We start from the raw sequence: 11,637 nt of genomic DNA on the forward strand, positions 1-11,637 counted from the left end.
CTGCAGCCGCTGGACCTTAGATTCCGGGGGTATCTGGATCAGGGAGTGGTACGGTAGCCCTCACCCACGTGATCCTCTCCTTGTAAACCCAGCCTGAGGGATGAGCTCTAACATTTCAGTGAGAAGGAAGAGGAAAGGAAGAGCAGAAAGCGAGCCCGTGAAAGGGCAGGTGGTGTTGAACTTATCACTCACTGCCGTCCCCAGAGTCGTGCAAACCCCCAGGGGACCACTCTTTCCCTAAAGAGACATACATGAGACAAAGCCAGCTTAAAGCTTACCCATCTGACTCTAAACTTGGCACAGGCAGAGATAGAACAATGTGCTATACTCTAAATTCTTCTCGGCTTACACAGAAAGAATTTTCAGGTAGGCCCACAGAGACTAACATCAGAGTGTTGTGGGGGGTCCTGACAAAAGGGTGTCTCTGCCAGGACAATGTGAGAGAAGAAGTGAGAGACTCCATGCTGTCCACCCACACACCGATGAGATACTTTGCTGCCCATCGATAGCTGAGCACAGCACATGGCTACAACTCCCAACAGACCTCAGAGCTCACAAGCTGGGGGCTGGTGTCTTAACTCTACAGCCTAAAGAGAAGCTGTATGGAACAGTCACCTCCACTCTCTGAAGGGGTGATGATGATGGTCTCTGCTTTTGTTCATTTACAAAACACACCCACATGTGCACACACAGCTGCACAAACCTGTGTGCACACACAGCTTAGCACGACTGCAACAACCAAGCAAGAGCAGCATCTGTCCATTTGGATCACTGAGCGGACATGATACAGCAGCAGCGATCAGATCTGGACCTGAACCTGGGTTTCCTCAGAGCCTCCCTTCCTCGGGGCTTTGCTAGCTTTCTCATGAGTCCTGTGCATTTCCACACACAGAAAGGGCCCCATGCCTGTCCATCTGGACCTTTTGAGTCCGTTTGCAGGGTGATTCACAGGATGACGTGCCGAATATCGGAGAAAATGGAGTCTTGTTTACTTTTTAAAAGGAAAAAATCTTGCCAGTACCTCAGAGCCCCCCTTTCCCTGAAGAATTCTTACTACAAATAGTCTGTCATGAACTTCCAGTGCCTCGCTTCCAAGTCCTTCCAAATGCTGTTTAAAAAACGCTCCAAGAGAGCGTTCCAGCAGGACAGCCGGGCCAAAGTGCCTGCTGCTGGATGTGCGGAGGGAAGGGGTAGGAAGGACAGCAGCTGGCAGCATCTACATAAGTGTGGTTCTTCCTCCCTGAGGCGTGTGTGTCGCAGACTGGTCTAGGCAAACCCAGGTTCAACACATGCCCTCACTAGTGCTTGTGTACCTAGGCACACACCAATCTGGCAGATCTGTGCACGACCACATCTTGGTGTGACATTCACACGACGCTGCAGGCATAAGGAAGCAAGCACACCCATGCCTTCCCGGAGCTGGATCGCCGGGGTCAGCTGCCAAACTTCCTGTCATGGCATGGGGAGTGTGGGTCAGACTCAACTACCTCTCACAGAGACCTGCCCTCTACAGTGAAACAAACAGACAATGGCATCTCAGCCTCTGACCCCTCATGGAGGGAAGCCACTCTATGGGTCCCCTTTCTTCCCACCTACTCTAAAGACTCCATGGGGTAGAGGCCCCATGGGTCAAATCCCTGAAAAGCATACATCATCCAGCACCCATGGTCAGCCTTCAACAATCCAAGCCTGTCAAAATGAAGAAAGCAGGCATCCTTAGAATCTCCAACATCCCTCATTGTAAGGTCAATAATTTTATGCACAGTTCCACTTAAAATTTGAGTGTTTCCCTGTTCAGCGGGAGTGGCTTGAGGCGGCAATCAAGAACACCTTGTCTCTCACTTTCAACACATAGACACCTCACTGCAAAGATGGTCAACGTACCTAAAGCCCAAAGAACTTTCTGTAAAAAGTGTGGCAAGCGTCAGCCTAACAAGGTTGACCCAGTATAAGAAGGACAGGGATTCTCTGTATGCCCAAAGAAAGCGGCACTAGATCAGAAGCAGACTGGCTACAGTGGGGGAAGCAGATTGGCCACAGTGGGGGAAGCGGACTGGCTACAGTGGGGGAAGCGGACTGGCTACAGTGGGGGAAGTGGACTGGCTACAGTGGGGGAAGTGGACTGGCTACAGTGGGGGAAGCGGATTGGCTACAGTGGAAAGACAAACCAAAACCACAACAACGACTGTGCTCAAGCTAAGTGTGTCGAGCCTAACTGCAGACCCCTGAGGGTTCTGGCCATCAGGAAGTGCAAGCACTTTGAACCGGGTGGAGACAAGAAGAGAAACGGCTAAGTGAAAACACTTCTAAAACTTGTCAGTCTGAGAGGGGGAAAAAAAAAGCAAGCGGGCAGTGGTACACGCCTTTAATCCCAGCATGCAGGAGGCAGAGGCAGGAGGATCTCTGATAGTTGGAGACCAGCATGGTCAAGTTTTAGGACAGCCAGGACTATTACACAGAGAAACCCCTATCACAAAGGGGGGGGAAAGAAATCTCGAATGCCAGGTGTGGAGGTGTGTGCCAGAGATCCAAACAGCTGGAAGGCTGAGATAGGCGGATCCTGATTCCAGACCAATCAAGGCTACATAGCAAGACCGACTCAAAAATAAATAAATAAATAAATAAATAAATAAATAAACTAAAGCTTGGCTGTGAGGCTTTGAAAAATAAAATACTTTGTGTAGGGCGTACCACCAACTGTCATTCTCTGCTCCCTGCTCCCTCCCTCTTTCCTACAAAAAGGTCTTCTATGGTCACCCCAGAGAGCGAACAGCATGCACAAGGAAAGGGCAGAGCATGAACAGAGGGGACCAGAGCTGGTGGTGGCTGCTGAAATCCTTGCAGGCGGCCATTTGTCCTGGCTTCTGCTTAGTGCAGACACAGACGAGTACAGAAAACTAAGGGTATTCATTCCAACTTTAACGTCATGTCTCTGCACTGGGAAGTTCCTTTGACAGGAGAAAGGATGGGGTACCAGTGAAAGAGCAGACGGGCAGGGTGGGACTGTCTCTCAAGAGCCCAACATGGGCCATGCTACAGCGACGTGGCACTGGGCTCCTGCAGAAGCTGGCTCACATTAGGAGGGCCACCTCTAGGCTGTGCTATGACACAGAGCCTGCAGAGATGGCCCTGTTGCCAGGCAGGAAGACACAAGTAGGCAAGGCAAAACTGCCCCCCACCAGCATACTCATCCCCCTCTGTTTTAGGATGTGGTACCTAATACGGTCCGTAGCCCAAAAGATGCATCTCTAAACTAAATAACAGGGAAATGAACCGGGAGGAAAGGCCCTCCATAAGGCAGAATGAGCACGAAGCTTTTCAGATGTGTTTAGCCTACATGCTTAAATCCCAAATAAATCAGCGCAAAACTAACCTTACAGAATCAAGATGATCCTTTTCTCAAGATAATCACCATTAAAACCCTAGGAACCCTCCTGTGTTGTCACAAGTGCAAAGAGCAAGGATGAGTGGTTCTAGTTTTCTTTGGGAAATATTTGCCGGATTTTAGGAAAACACATTGAGCTCCTCTCAATTACAGAGAATAACCCAATGAGACAGGAATCCATTTTCTTCAAAGCCTTAAAGACCAACCTGAACCTTGCAAAGCCACCAGCAGAGAGCGCGGGGCAAATATTTCAAGATGTTGCTTTGGGAACATATTTTCTGGTTAAGAACCCAAAAACAAATGTGGACAGATGGCGTTGGGGCACGCTAGGAGCTGCTGCGCTGCAAAGAGATCAAGCAGCGAAGAGTGAGGCCGTGGGCTGCGGAAATGCTCAAGGGATAATCATTACCAGTCGGGAGAAAGAACTCTGGCAGAGCTCTGGCCTAGCATGGGCAGGGCCCTGGGTCTGATATCAGGTGCTCCAAGAAAATAAAAAGAAGAAATGTAAAAGCAACTTTAAAACCAATGACTGGGCTAGAGAGATGACTCAAAGGTTAAGGACACTGCTCATTCAGAGGTCCTGAGTTCAATTCCCAGCACCCACATAGTGGCTCACAACCATCTAGAATGGGAGCTGGTACCCTCTCTGGCTTGCAGGCACTCATGCAAGCAGAGCACTGTACACATAATAAATAAATAAATCTTTAAATAAAAACAGTGACCATATTTTATATATATACTGTATAAAAGTAGGCCAAGGACATGCATAAACACTTATGAAGAGAAGAGATTCAAACGGTTAATAAATTTATGAAAAACGTTCAGTATCATTAAATGTCAGGGAAGTGCATATCAAAATGGCAATGAGCTAGCTAACCATAGTTTAAAAAGACAATAGGATAGGTAGCCATGGGCTCCCAACCATGGAGAGCAGTGCCTGGACCGTGGAGGAGGCCCACAGCAACACCACGGGGAGTTAGGGTGCATGGCAAGTCACTGGGCTGTGGCTATGTATGACTCTAGCCCCACCTCAAAACCTATCCCAGCTTTCTATTGTACAGGGATGGATTTGCCAGCTGACTGGACAGAAGCAGACTTCTGACCAAAAGCCAGCAATTAAACTCGCCCATAAGGCAGTGGTATTAACATCACTCACTATGTGTGATAGGAACATAGGAATTTCAGACTCTTCTACCAATTAAGAAAGGACAATGAGCCCGGCGGTGGTGCCACATATCTTTAATCCCACCAGAGACAGACTCATCTCTGTGACTTTGAGGCCTACAGAGTGAGCTCCAGGATGTCCAGGACTACACAGAAAAACCCTGCCTCAAAAGAAAAGGGGGGGGGAAGGAAGGAAGGGAGGGAGGGAGGAAGGAAGGAAGGAAGGAAGGAAGGAAGGAAGGAAGGAAGGAAGGAAGGAAGGAAGGAAGGAAGGAAGGCAGGCAGGCAGAGACAACATGACAGAAGACCCCTCCTACCGGCAGGAGTGTCCACCCTGCTGACTCTGTGACAACAACGGCGAGTCAGAATGACTCCGACCACATTCACAGCTCTCCTGGGATGCGCACAGCCCCTAGACCACAGATCGCACACCCTTGCAACTAGACTGTGAGGTGAAGGCGTCACTGAACGATAAGGGGTCTATGAGGAGCTGAGTCCTGAAAACAGACTCCTGAAACTCAGAGACAAGGAAGGGGCCACGTGTCAGCAGGATTCGTGGCATCGGCACTCATGGATTCAGGAATGAGTCACGGCAGCCACCTACCTCCAGAGTACAGCACCATGCATGGTCCCACAACATCCTCTGTGGACAGCGGCTGTCCCCACCAGTTCAGGATGAACTTCCAGTGCAGACCAACACTGGGGTTGCTCAATAAAAAGTCCCCTCCTCTCAGGAAAATCCTACAGTCCTTTTAGCCTGGGAAAGCAGAGCTATGACATTCTGGAAACTACTGGTTTTGTGTCGGCGAGACCCAATAAGGAGATGGAGTCTGTGGTGCACAAGGACAGCATGAACAGCCGCCACAACAGGGGCTGCTTCCGCTGGAATCAGATAGCCAAGAAGGCCCCAGCTCTGCGCTAAGCATCCCCATGTTCATGCTAATGAGACCCGTGGCCGCTGAAGAACGCCTGGCTCCAGGGCTCCTTACACAAGAAGGACATTCATGACTGATGATGATGCGGTTGGCTGGGGCATGGTGCTGTGAGGAAGTAAGCCATGCCACACCCAGGCCTTGGGCCCCAGAGGCCCTGCAGCCACAGCTGGAGTGAGGGTCTGCCCACTTGTCAACGGAGAGACTTAAAATGCTTCCTGCAAACCAGCTGACCTTGGGCTGATTCACAGGCAACTGGCAGCAGAATGGTCCAGCCGGTCCCAGCTCTGTTCCACAGTGGCAATCCCGGGACAACACTTCCATGTAAACATGTGATAGGAACATACAAATCTTTTCTCCTCCCATGCACATCTTGAGTTTCCCTCACTTTCTGAATGTGAAAAAAAAAATTGAGTCTCACAGACACAGACAGAAGGGAAAGAGAGGAAGAAGGAAAGGGAGGAGAGCAGAGGGGGAGGGGAGAGAGAAAAGACAACAGAGAAGCAGGGTATCCCTGCTTGGTGGAACTGGTTTCCAGTTGTAGCTCTCGCTCATTGTCATTGAAACTGCTCTCCAGCCAAAATGTCCTTTGTGGGAATTGTTAAGTTGTTAAGTTTCAAGCCAGAAACAGTGGTGTGCACCTGTTGTCCCAGCTACTTGGGAGACTGAGGCAGGAGGACCACTGGCGCTCTAGTGTTTGAGGCCAGACTGGAGAGGGACAGAGAGGTGAGACTCCATCTCAAAAGAGGAGGGAGAGTAAGTTCAAGAAATTAGCATGGCTTTCTCTCGGAGGCAGCCTCAGCGGTGAGCAACGCAGCCACGGCCAAGATTAAGGCTCGGGACCTGTGAGGCAAGAAGAAGGAGGAGCTGCTAAAACAACTAGACGATTTGAAAGTGGAGCTATCCCAGCTTCGCATCGCCAAGGTGACAGGCGGCGCCGCGTCCAAGCTCTCCAAGATACGAATTGTCCGTAAATCCATCGCCCGTGTTCTCACCGTCATTAACCAGACTCAAAAGGAAAACCTCAGGAAATTCTACAAGGGCAAGAAGTACAAGCCTCTGGACCTGCGACCCAAGAAAACTAGAGCCATACGCCGGTGGCTCACCAAGCACGAGGAGAAGCTGAAGACAAAGAAGCAGCAGCGCAAGGAGAAGCTGTACCTGCTACGCAAGTATGCGGTCAAGGCCTAATGGAAGGGCAATAAAGTGCAAGACTGGCTAAAAATAAATAAATAAAAAATAAAAAAAGGAATTAGCATGAAACTGTTTGATAGACAGTCTAGACTTCTCTATTGTTCAAATTACATCAGACTCCACAGGCTTGCCACCCTCCATCTACAAAAAGTTCTGACGTGTTCAGTGCAACCGAAACAAGACTAGCAGCGACCTGTAAGCTGACATGTTTCTATTGTGGCATGGGGAAAAAAGAAACAGAACATCGTGTGCAATGGACAGGGTCCCAGGCAGGAACACGAGCAGGGTCACGGGCAGGGTCATGGGCAGCATCAAGGGCAGGGTCAAGGGCAGGGTCATGGACAGGGTCAAGGGCAGGGTCACGAACAGGGTCAAGGGCAGGGTCACAGGCCGGGTCATGAGCAGGGTCACGGGCAGGGTCTTGGGCAGCATCAAGGGCAGGGTCCAGGGCAGGGTCATGGACAAGGTCAAGGGCAGGGTCACGAACAGGGTCACGGGCAGGGTCAAGGGCAGGGTCACGGACAGGGTCAAGGGCAGGGATATAGTATCTCTAACTGTTTGCCCCATTTCTCAGAATTTTCATCACAGTCTTTCAAGGTAGATGTCACAACCCTCACTTTCCAAATGTGGAAAACAAGTCTGAGCAAGGCTACAAGTGTTCTGGGAGTTCGAACACCTGTAGGAACTATTAAGGACTACATCACACCTTTGCTTCATCCTAAAGTGTTACCTCCCTCAACAGCTTCCCCATCTAGGAACTTTATACTGAGGGCTGGAAATCCTTGAAGGGGACTTTGGAACCTGAGCCACTGTCCTCTCTTGCTCTCTGACCCTGATGTGAATGATTTAACTTCGCGATGTGCTCTTGCCAAGACCTACTGATCATTGAGAAGAACAGGAGTGTCGAGCCCACAGGCTGCTTGCATCCCAGGATGTCTGTGACTAAGACCCAACCAACACATTCGTAGATGAAATCATGGGGCAATGCCAAACGGCTGGATACCTTTGGACTAGAACCCCCAAACTGTGAGGCCCTTAACCCTTTCTTCTTCGTGAGCTATTATCTCTAGCATCTTATCTTGGGAGTGGAAAGCTGTGTAGCCCAGGTGGCCTCATCTGTATGTTTTGAAGTTGGCCAAAGATTTGGACTGAATTGTCATAGTTCCAATCAACATAAATTCAAACAAGATAAAATAAAGGTACAAGCTTTTTATACTTTTTCCTTTTTTATTTATTTAGTTTGGATGGTTGGTTCGTTGATTTGGTTTTTTGGTTTCTGGTTTTGGGGTTTTGGTTTTTTGTTTTATTCAAGGCAGGATTTCACTGTGTAGCTCTAAATGTCCTGGAACTCACTGTGTAGACCAGGCTGATCTCGAGCTCACAGAGATCCCCCACCTCTGCCTCCCAATTTACTAGAACTAAAACAGTGTTTGTCACCTATTCCCTGTTACTTGGAAGTTTCCCCCTTTTCCACATCATTTTGTACACTTTGTAAGGCTATCCTAGAATCCAGGGGAAGGGAAACAGGTGCCACCTCTTGAACGGGATAAATTTCAAAGCAGGGTGGCCCTTTTTAGTCCACACAAAGGAGGTACCCCCTATCTACTGAGCACAGGCCAGAGGGTTACCTAGTTATTAAAAGCTTTGGGCTATGCAGATACTAGGTAGCCATCGGATAGAACTGTAATAGTAATTTATAAACAAGCCAGCGTCTAATGAAAACCTCAGAGTCAGAGGATACTGAAATGGCCTTGCTACGGGGAGTCATGTGGAAGTCAGTTTAATCACTTCATCTGAATAATGAGGAGTCTGAGGTGTGGAATGGCCATGTGTCATGTACAAAGTCATGAAGCTTGTTCGGTAAGAACTTGGGCCAAATGCGATCTCCTGCCTTCCAGCCATATGGCTTTGATATTCAGCCTTCTGCAGCAGATGGTTATGGAGCCAAAACAGACCCTTGGCTATGGGGCACTCACAAAATGAATGAGGTTCCTTATACCCATGAAGATGAGGGAATAGAGTTTCAATCAAATCCAGTCTTGAGCTGTTAAATAACAACATAGGACTAATAAGTATTGCACATAGTTTCATAGTTGTCCTGCTTCAAAATTTAAAAACCTGTCACACTGGGCGGTGGTGGCACATGCCTTTAATCCCGGTACTCAAGAAAGCAGAGACAGGCAGATCTCTGTGAGTTTGCACAAGCCTGGTCTATAAGAGCTAGTTCTAGAACAGGCTCCAAAGCTACACAGAGAAACCCTGTCTCGAAAAACCAAGAAAGAAAAACCTGTCTCCCTGTCTCACTTGTACATTCTTGTACCTACCTGTATGTGGTCACCCTATTCACTAGGAAACGGAATCAAGCTACATGTCCATCAACAGATAAATGGATTTTTAAAAGGTGGTACTTGTGCATAATGGAACATTATTCAGCTGTAAAGAAAAATGAAATCACAACATTTGCAGGTAAATGGATGGGAATTGAAGAAGTTATACTAGATGAGTGTTTACTTAGAAAAACAAATGACATATGTCCACTATTGCATGAAGGTCTCAACTTTGAACCTTTGTTTTGTATATTTAATCTGAAGCTAGAAAACTAGAAAGGGGCCTTCACTGGGGGACACATTAAGTAGTGGGGATAGCAGATCATAGGCCAATCAAAAGTATGGAGGAAGAATTCTAGGGATAGAAAGGCTTGACCAGGAAGGAACACAGCATGAGGAAAATTGGGATGAAGGGGAGCGCTAACCCCGAAGTGAACCCCGAAGGAAGTAGGTATGAAACACCCTGTGGATGGATTCTCTCACAACCCAGCTTTAGAGGAGGAGGAGTGAAACACACATAAAATGATAGAAGATGGGGCTTCTGAGGATTAAGAGGATAAATGAGGATCAGGTGGGAGGATAGGGGAGAGGACAGGTACCGAGTAGGTTATCCAAAACTGAGGATTAGGTAAAAGCCCTACGGAAACCCACCAGTTAGCGAGCTGATTTCAAAATAGAACTTTAAATAAGTTCTTGTCCAGAATGGGTGGACGACACTGTTGCTAGAAGACACGGGTTATCAAATGAAAATATCAGTACAGAGCATGGAGGAGCTCCCTACAAATTACTGCTCAGGGAAGCCCTGGGATGGGTGGGGGGAGGGGATATCAAAACAGCACAAGTTGGAAACTGCCAATTAACGGCAATAATCACCATTAATAATGGAGAAAGAGGAAGGTCCTGATGTCCCCTAAGAAATTAGTTCTAGAGAGCAAGCAGGCAGCTCCCAGGTTGGAGGAAAAGTTCCATCCGCGGTAATGAGTTAGAACTTCAGGTTTCCCCTACAACTTTCTACCTCAGCTAAAGAACTACGGATCCACACTGCAGAGCAGAATGTTGCTGTGGTCCCATAGACATGGTGACTATGATGTATGGGTTCTTCTGGTGCAGTCATGGGGATATAGAGACCCCATCATCACACAGCAACTCTTGGCTCTGCTCCCAGTACGCCTGTCTTTTCCTTAGGGCAAACCCTTCACCAATCCCCCCTCTCCCCGCCCAGGATTCCTGTTGGAGTTTGGTCACAATGACACAGTGCTACGTTGACATACCCAGAATCTCAACATCTTTTTGGGTTATCCATGTCCTCATTATTTCTTCTGGGGATAAGATAGCTGAGAGTGACCATGTAAGGTGTTTATGACACAGTTTCCACACAGAGAACTGTAAAGGGAGACCGTGGGATTGTTTCCCCCGTCACCCAGACCCAAATAATCACACAGAAACTATATTAATTATCATACTGTTTGGCCAATAGCTTTGGCATATTCCTAGCTAGTAGCTCTTATATCTAAATTAACTAACTCATTTCTATTTATCAGTGTATCACCACTAGGCTGTGGCTTACCAGTAAGGTTCCAGCGACTTTCTCCTTCAGCAGTTACATAGCATCTGCCTGACTCCACCTTTTTCTCCCTGCATTCAGTTTAGTTTGCCCAGCCTAGCTCTATTCTGCCCTGCCATAGGCTAAAGCAGCTCCCTTACTAACCATTGGTAATATAACATAATCACAGCATACAGAGGAGCATCCCGCATCAGTGACCTTGCTGCTGATACTTCCCTACTATTGGACACTGCTAAAGAGCTGTCAGGCGTGTGATGGGTAAAGTCCAGAGAGGGCTGAAAGGCAGCCAGGGAGTCAGCACTAAAGGTGGAGAGTGGGGCTGGGAACTGGGGTGGTAGAGCCCACCATGAGAGTAGAGTGTGTACTGCCCTGCTTCCAGACTCTTTCCTCGTCACCAAAAGGCTAATTGGAATTCATAGTCACCATCAGCAGGCAGGAAGCAGTAGCTGGTGAGGAGAGGGGGCCTCCAGAGAATAAAAACTCAGGCGGGCCAGGATTAGGAGACAGGATTAGGAAGGATGAACCTGGGAAAGCACACAACAGGGGAGAAGAATAACAAGGGAGATTGTGGAAGACACACTGTGTGCCCCAGTGTGCTTTCTGCTGCTGGACAAACACCATGATCAAAGCAGCTTGGTGGAGGAAGGGTTTTCATTTCATCTTACAGCTTAGAGTCCATTGTGAATGGAATCGGGGTGGGGGCAGAAGCGAAGACCATGGAGAAACACTGACTACCAACCCGTCCCTATGCCTTGCTCCGTTTTTTCCTTATATGACTCAGGACCACCTTCCCAAGGATGGCGCTACACACAGTGCTCTGGGCCCTCACATATCAACCACTAATCTAGAAAATGAGGGCAATATGAGGATTCCCTCTTCCCAGAGAACTCTGACTTGCGTCATGTTGACACAGAAGCGAACCAGGACACTCTGCATGCCCTGCACCTGTTTCCCTGTCAGGGTACAGAGCATTTCCCCAGCTGAGACTCTAGGCTCCACTGTTGCTGCACCATTCGTACAGGCAGAGGCCTGTAGCTGCCAGAATCCTCTCCTCGCATAAAATTCTTTATT

General features: G+C 48.3%; 1 pseudogene; it reads left to right on the forward strand.

Annotated features, from left to right (window-relative positions):
- Positions 1-5,606: 5,606 nt before the first annotated feature.
- On the forward strand, positions 5,607-6,672 carry LOC126505440 (60S ribosomal protein L35-like; annotated as a pseudogene).
- Positions 6,673-11,637: the final 4,965 nt, after the last annotated feature.

Source organism: Alexandromys fortis, unplaced genomic scaffold, assembly GCF_014885135.2.
Source record: "Alexandromys fortis isolate MF-2015 unplaced genomic scaffold, M_Fortis_MF-2015_v1.1 scaffold_59, whole genome shotgun sequence".
NCBI lineage: Eukaryota > Metazoa > Chordata > Mammalia > Rodentia > Cricetidae > Alexandromys > Alexandromys fortis.